The sequence below is a fragment of the Notothenia rossii genome, assembly GCF_949606895.1.
Source record: "Notothenia rossii genome assembly, chromosome: 7".
NCBI lineage: Eukaryota > Metazoa > Chordata > Actinopteri > Perciformes > Nototheniidae > Notothenia > Notothenia rossii.
In genome coordinates, this window is record NC_136905.1 from 9,710,285 (window position 1) to 9,717,851 (window position 7,567).

At 38.0% G+C, this 7,567-nt stretch overlaps 1 long non-coding RNA gene across 1 annotated transcript; it reads right to left on the reverse strand.

Moving 5' to 3' along the window:
- Positions 1-4,255: 4,255 nt before the first annotated feature.
- On the reverse strand, positions 4,256-7,064 carry LOC307046774. Its single transcript, XR_013810236.1, has 3 exons — positions 6,994-7,064; positions 6,159-6,267; positions 4,256-5,664 (listed from the first exon to the last, which is right to left on the reverse strand). It is a non-coding gene; the product is annotated as an uncharacterized lncRNA (long non-coding RNA).
- Positions 7,065-7,567: the final 503 nt, after the last annotated feature.

The following is a 7,567-nucleotide window of genomic DNA, read 5'->3' on the forward strand; positions in this document are numbered from 1 at the left end:
AAATTCCAGGTCATCTTTAGCTTAATGATTCACATGGTTTAATACGCTGCCAACACATCAACATATAAAATATATGTATTTTTAAACCTGGATACATTTTGTTTGACATGATATAGCTGATATCTAGAAAACTGACTTTGACAAGCAAAAAACCTTTTTTTGTAAAACATTTTACTTACCAGAGCACAATAAGCATCTCTCTGTCACAGCCAATGATAAATGGGAGGAGCTTGCATAATTTCTGGTCACGTGATTACAACTATAATGCGTTGCCTGGTTACAGGGGGTGTTTCAATTTACCCACTGTCTCAATTGACCCCCTTCTCCCCTATGGGCCAAGAGCTAAAAGACGGTTAGGTCAAAGTTTTCACTCTTTGATAGCCTAAAATGACAAATTATTGGTTTTGGCTAGACTAGTTTGACTGAAATGTTCTATATAATCTGATGACTAAAAAAGACTCAAATGTCAACAGTTTTCATTGACAAAAAGTAGACTAAAATAGTTAGTTTTGTTTGACTAAAATAAGACTAAAATGCTCAGACTTTTACTCGACTAAAACTTGACTGAATAAAAACAGGATGAAGGTGACTAAATATGACTAAAACTAACAAGGACATTTGATACAGGACTAAGACTAAATAAACTCATAGTGCTGACAAAATGAGCACTATGAGTGATCCATGAGAAACCAAAAGCAGGTGTTTCATGCTTGGAAACCTTGTTCCACATTTTAAATAAGGGGCACAGATGACATAACCACAGGGTGTTGTGCTACGATTGGGCCGAAGTGGGCAAACACAAAATGAGGAGTGTGATAAGAAAGTGCATTTGGTTTGAAACTAAGTGCCAAGACTGTGAGGACACAGATTGGGTCAAGAAAAATTGGGGGGAGAGGAGAGGAGGAGGCGGGGGGGCGGTCAGGTGAGGGGGACGAGCACTGTGGGGCTGCTGGGATATAAATTTGAGCCGAGGTGTGTGTCCAGGTGTCTTCTGAACATTCACCTGACACCATGAAACTGCTGGCTCTGCTGCTGCTGATCGGAGCTGCTGGTAAATACACAGAAATACAATAGTGTTAATTTTGTCAGCTATTTTTTCATTTAGTCTTAGTCCTGTATCAAATGTCCTTGTTATTTTTAGTCATATTTAGTCACCTTCATCCTGTTTTCATTAAGTCAAGTTTTAGATAACTAAATGTCTGAGCATTTTAGTCTTATTTTAGCCAAAGAAAACTAATTATTTTAGTCTACTTTTTGTTCATGAAAACTGTTGACATTTGAGTCTTTTTAGTCATGAGATTATATAGAACATTTCAGTCAAACTAGTCAAGCCAAAACCAATAATTTGTCATTTTGATCAAATTTATTTCCCAATAAGATTATATCTAACCCTTTCTGATGAAAAACACAGGTTGAATGATTAAGAATGAAGCTTTACAGAGAGTATCTGTTCAGGTTTGTGGTATTTCTACCAGCTGTGTTATGGCCACATTAGCCACGTTCACACCGCGTACTTTGCAGTCGCCTACTTATGGCGCATTTCCACTACACGGCCTCGCTCGGCCTCGCTCGGTATGGCTAGGCCTCGTTAGGACTGGCTCACTTTATGGCGCATTTCCATTACAGTTTAGGAACTGGGGTAGTATCTATAGTAACGCAGTGTAGGCGGAGCCGTGACGTCATCTTCAATGAGAGCCCCAGAAAAACAACACAGCCGTTAGCTGTTAGCCCTCAGAGCTCACAGCTCCTCATATCTGTTCAGAAACTAGACAAAAGTTAAACAAGTACAAACCACAGACTGTCTGTGTCATGGTGAATACAGTCGCTGGTTTGTTTATGTCTGTATAGACCGTTGTTGTGAGTGTAGACGGTCGGAGTATATACAACGTTAACTTAGCCAATCTCCATTTAGAAAACACACATTTTAAAAGGTTTTTCGCCTGCCGTCCGTCTGCAGACTTGTCAAAGCATTAATTCATGGTTTTTACTAACCGGTATCAGTATGTTGTTACTTCGGCATCATTTTGAAACGTGTATTACAATTAAATCATGGTCAAATATGTTCATCTTGTTGTAGTTGTGGCTCCCTTGCCAGCGATTCTCTCTCTAGTTTAGCATTCTCAGCCCGACTCAGCCTGGTTGTTCCTGGACCTAGAACCGCGATTTTATGGGGCCAGAAAAACTGTGAATTAGGACCCGCTAGCCGGTACCAGGCCAAGTGGAAACGCAACCAAAAACGGGCCCCGCACGGCTCGGCACGCTTAAAGCACTAAGTACCAATCGCGTTCACACCGGAGTACTTCTCCCTGAGGGAAGATTACGCAAATGAGCCACTGACGTCACTTCGTCTTCTTCTGCTTTGGGTTTACTGGCAGGCTGCAAACAACTTCACGGCGTATACTACCGCCTGAAGCCTTCCGAGTAAATCGACAGAACGCCGACACCTCCTCATCACTCCACCGCTCCCATGTTTTTTTGTGTTGCCATAAGTTATTCTCTCTCCGTTGGTGCGCGGGGCTAATGCTAATAATGCTAATGCCACAAATACAATGGCGGCTTCACAAAACTTTTCAGAGTTTTACGGGGCGTGGTTTGCAATTCGCCCAGCCAATCAGAACTGGGGCACGTTTTCCCCCCCAGGATAGTACCATCTCTCTAGCAGGCACTAAAAATACTGCGGTCAACTCAATCACCGTCTCTCAAATTTGCTTGGTCAAATGAGCAGCTCTTCATTTTTGAGTGCACGATTAATAGCGTCTTTACGGTAATCGCCGAGAAGCGGCACTGACGCTAGTACAAGAATAAAATAATGCATGTTTTTTTGCTATATTTTTCGATACAAATATGTTTTACCATAAGTTCTTAATAAAATTGGCACTGTTGGACTCAGTACTTCTTAGACTACTACCACAAGTACAATCAAGTACTTTTATCGTGTACCTTTTGAGTAATACCCTGTCAAACTGCTATAGAACTGGTACAGGGACAACCACTTGGAGTACAAAAACAATCCTGATATCATTAGAAAGCTAGGAATCTCCTCTTTCCAACAGTGTAAATGTGTCTTCGGGTCAATGCGACTGATGTCGATGGAGCCGGTCACATATATGTTCCGAACTTCACATAATAGGAATTCTGGATGTATAATGGGTTGGGTGGGGGGGCATGGGCTTAATGTTGTATTTGAATGAACCACCTGAAACATGCACTTTGAATATGATAAATGTTCTTGAGGCTTAAAATGCTGGGGTCAAATGACCCCAAAGAATAAAGGGTTTAAAGTTAATTTCAGGATAACAGGAGGTTTAAGAATACATGATATAGTCCGATATTTGGTCCACTATTGAGTTTGCTTTTTCCTTAAATGTATAAAATAAATGTAACTAAAATACTACTGACTTAGCACACTGAAAAAAAAGGGCTGTTGGATTCACATGATTTTAACATGGACATTGGTTGCACATATTAAACACATGTGTACTCAAAACTATTCCATTATGTTAAAGACACACAACTATGTTTATATCAAAGAAACATGAAATTGTTATGTTCATTTGAATATTTCCTTTAATATTAAAGTGGACCTATCATGCTATATTTGAATAATATAGTGTAGGACCATACCTATATAAAGCATATTTATACTTTTTATTTTTCAAAATACCAAACAGATCACACATTTTAGCCATTCCTCATTTCGCTCAATTTAACACTGTCTTTGCATGGGCTGATTCTGTGAGAACAGCACCATCTACAGGCCTGGCATATGTACTACAGCATCTACAGCGCGTTCGAACGGCAATGTCCGTGGCTATCTCCTCCTGATTGGTGGAGTTGGCCCAATTGCTGTAGCGCCACTTCTGTGACGTGACAGAAGGGTTCAAATCTTGATCAGTCTGTATTAGATCCGTTGCAGCCCCTTTTTAAGAGATTTGGGTATGGAGGAAAATAGAGAGGGTTGTGTTTTCTGACACTCGGTGAGTTCCCTGGAACACCGGGGACACATATTCATGTATAAAAGACGTTCAAAAATGCATTTTGCATGATAGGTAACCTTTAAGTATATTCATTTACCCTATGTTTAACCAACATGACTTTTTTATGTTCATTTTAGGCTTGTAATATGCTCAGTATATTTAACTTGTACCTGTTAAAGCAACATGATTTCTTTATTTAAGCTTCACTGTAAAAAGTCTGTTGGACTTAAGTAATAAAAGACATGAACATCGGTGGCACATATTAAAATCATGTGTACTCAAAACTATTCCATTATGTTAAAGACACACAACTATGTTATGTCAAAGAAACATGAAATTGTTATGTTAATGTGAATATTTACTTTAATATTAGGTATATTCATTTACCCTATGTTTAACCAACATGACTTTTTATGTTCATTTTAGGCTTTTAATATACTCAGTATATTTCATACCTGTTAAAGCCACATGAATGTTTTGTTTAAACTACATGCTATAGTTTTCTGTTTAATCTACCTAGTGCTCAAGGGGTACATAAGATTATTTATTTCATGTGAATAGAGGCATGTCGTACATTCTTCAACAGGATCCATCCTAATCTCTTATATCTACAGCATTTATCATAACATTTTAAAACAAACAGTCAATAAAGACAAACACATTTCTTTGAACAACATTCATGTATTTTTCTCAAAAAATAAAACAATATTAACAACCACCACACATCCAGATGAGCTTTTGGTTTTTCCATCATGCAGCCCCAGGAGAATTAACAAATACATTGAAAATAAAGAAATACAAATAAATAGAAAATGTTTGTGATGCATGTACATATACATTATTGTGTTAGAACACAGCAAGGAAGCTTAAAGGAAACTATTCTCCCCACCAAAATAAAGGTTTATTGGGCCAAATGGCAAAGAAAGGCTTATTTTTGTAACTCATTCATAGTAAACAATTAATAGAAAATGTCAACGCCTAGCCGAAAAAAGGAAATGTTCTTGCAAATCCATTATAAGTAACCTGCTAATATGAAAGGGCACTTTAATGCAAAAAAAGCAATGGCATTGCTTTGGAATAATACATGAAAGTATAATAATGGCCTGGTTTCTCACCACATGTGCACTAAAGAAAGTATTACAAATTAAAAAAAGAACTGACATTTTGAAGTAGCGCAATTAGTACATTCTGAAACACATGATAAGTGGTACATTCTGAAAACACATGACCCCAGGAAAAACCCACATTTCTGAAACATGCAAATCAACACAGCCAAAAGCATGAGCAAAGGAAGTGCAAGACAGTTGTATCGATGAAAGTCCAGTATGAATGGTGTAAAAGTGCACAATGGTCCATGGCAACAGCTCACTCAAGCAGTTTGTTTTTAAATGCTTGGGCTTTCTTGGAGAGCATGTTGCCGTCTAGCTCCATTAACATTTGCGGGAGCACTTCGAACCTGCACTTCAGTTTAGGGGGGTAGTTCAGGTTCATTGCATACATTAGTCCAAACAGCATGGTAGCAGCTAATGCAAAGTTGTCCACATCAGTTAGTACCTGTTGGCCTTCCAGGACAATCTGTCCTCTGGTCTCATCTGTCCTCTGGTCTCATGGTGGAATTGTGTTTGAAAACCTAAAATCCCACTGTAATCCCCTGAATGGACCGCAGAATGACGTCTTCATCTTCTGCCTGCAGAGTGCACAGTCACAAAGGGAACAGAGTGAGATCGAACAAATCAATACATATATATACCCATTACTAAATCCCTGTGTTTAACAAGTACATTTTGTCAGATTTCAGTACTTTTAAGCCTCCTTGTTATCTGATATACTCCTGTCTGACCTGATAAAAAATGTTTCATTTCCTGTATCCGTTTTAAATTAAAAGCTCTCTAGCTTTTCAATCTGGCTATTAAACAAAAAACAGAGATGTTCACTTGCTTTAGGGTTTAGGCTATATACTATGTGGTGTTTCAATAAATACATATTTTAAAGCCCATCAAAAAATCAAAAGGTCAAATATTACTTCTACTGACCACAAACTCTCTCATTGAGGTACACACACAGCCCCTTGAGAAGACAATCCCGGCCTAAATCAACATCATCAACCTAAGAATCTGTTTCGCTCAATGAAATATGTACACTATTGACTCGATGTATAATTTCCTTAAAATGAATTCTTACTTGAGTCATGTTTGACATAATACAGTTCAGACGCTGGCCTATCTGTCCTCCTCTCTTCTCAAAAACCTTCAGAAGTTTTTCAGATAGCACATCCAAATGAGAGAGAAATCTTAATTGGAGGGGCAGGGTTGTTGTACGCTTAAACTCCGCATTTATCAAAGAAAACAAAATATCACAGTCATAAAAATCATGAAATAATTTCTTTTTCTAATGATGTTGTGATTGTAGTTGTGTGCTAAATGTATTTACAAAACCACATACCAGGCATATCTTGCCTCAAAACGCTGCAGAAACTAGTCCATGCATTTGTTACTTCAAGGCTAGCTTATTGTAACTCTTTATTATCAGGGTGTACCAAAAAGTCAGTTAAGTTGCTTCAGCTGATTCAAAATGTATTGACCAGAGCACGGAAAAGGGACCACATTACTCCTGTTTTGGCTCCATAGTGAGAATAACTTTTGATATCAAGTACGAACAACCAGGTTAGACTACATTACATTTCATTTAGTTTATGTTTTTTTCGGAAGCGGCTTAAAATAAGTATTACTGTAATGTAAGACTACATATAAGAAACACCCTTATAGCCATTTCAACAAACAAAACATTATCACTTTTGTGAAGGAGGCTTTATCGCAGAATGTTCGGCTTTTGCCTCTCACTTTCTGAATAACTTTTGCCTAATAAATCAGAAAATGTGTATATCCCTGCAATGTTTGCAGTATGTAAATGTTATGAATACATATTCAGAAATTGTCAGACTAATACCAGTTTTCAATTAGTTAAAGATCAAGTTTAAGTTAGTCAAGTAAATCACGCAAAACATTTTAATACTCACCATTTACTACAGAGCCTTTGGAACAATGTTCAAAGCAAGGCTGAGGTCAATCTTCTCCACGCCAATTACCTATCACAGAAAAACATATTTGAAATTATTTCATTATTCACACACAAATAAAACAAAAATGTTCTGCTCCTTAAAAGCGACATTTACCATTTAATTATGTACCTTTAGGTTAATATGAACCGACTTCGGCCGAGATGGGCGCCTCCAGTGTAAAAAGCTACAGTAGCCTATACTAACTATGAACCACACAGCTTCCGGTCTTCCACGACCCGACCGGAGAAAAAGACGTGCTGCAGGCACGAAACACATTACCAGTAGAAATACATTGCTTTAAAAATCGTTCTGTGTGACACGAAAAAAAGGGGATAATCGTGTTGGTGAACACGAATCAATAGATTACATTTTGTGACTATAACACGAAATGCCATGAGACTGGTTGACTCTGGAGTGGAGTTTGACAGGGGATTACTAAAAAAGTACATTATAAAAGTACTTGATTGTACGTGTGGTAGTAGTCCAAGTAGCACTCTGTCCAGCAGTACCACTTTCACTGAGAACTTATTGC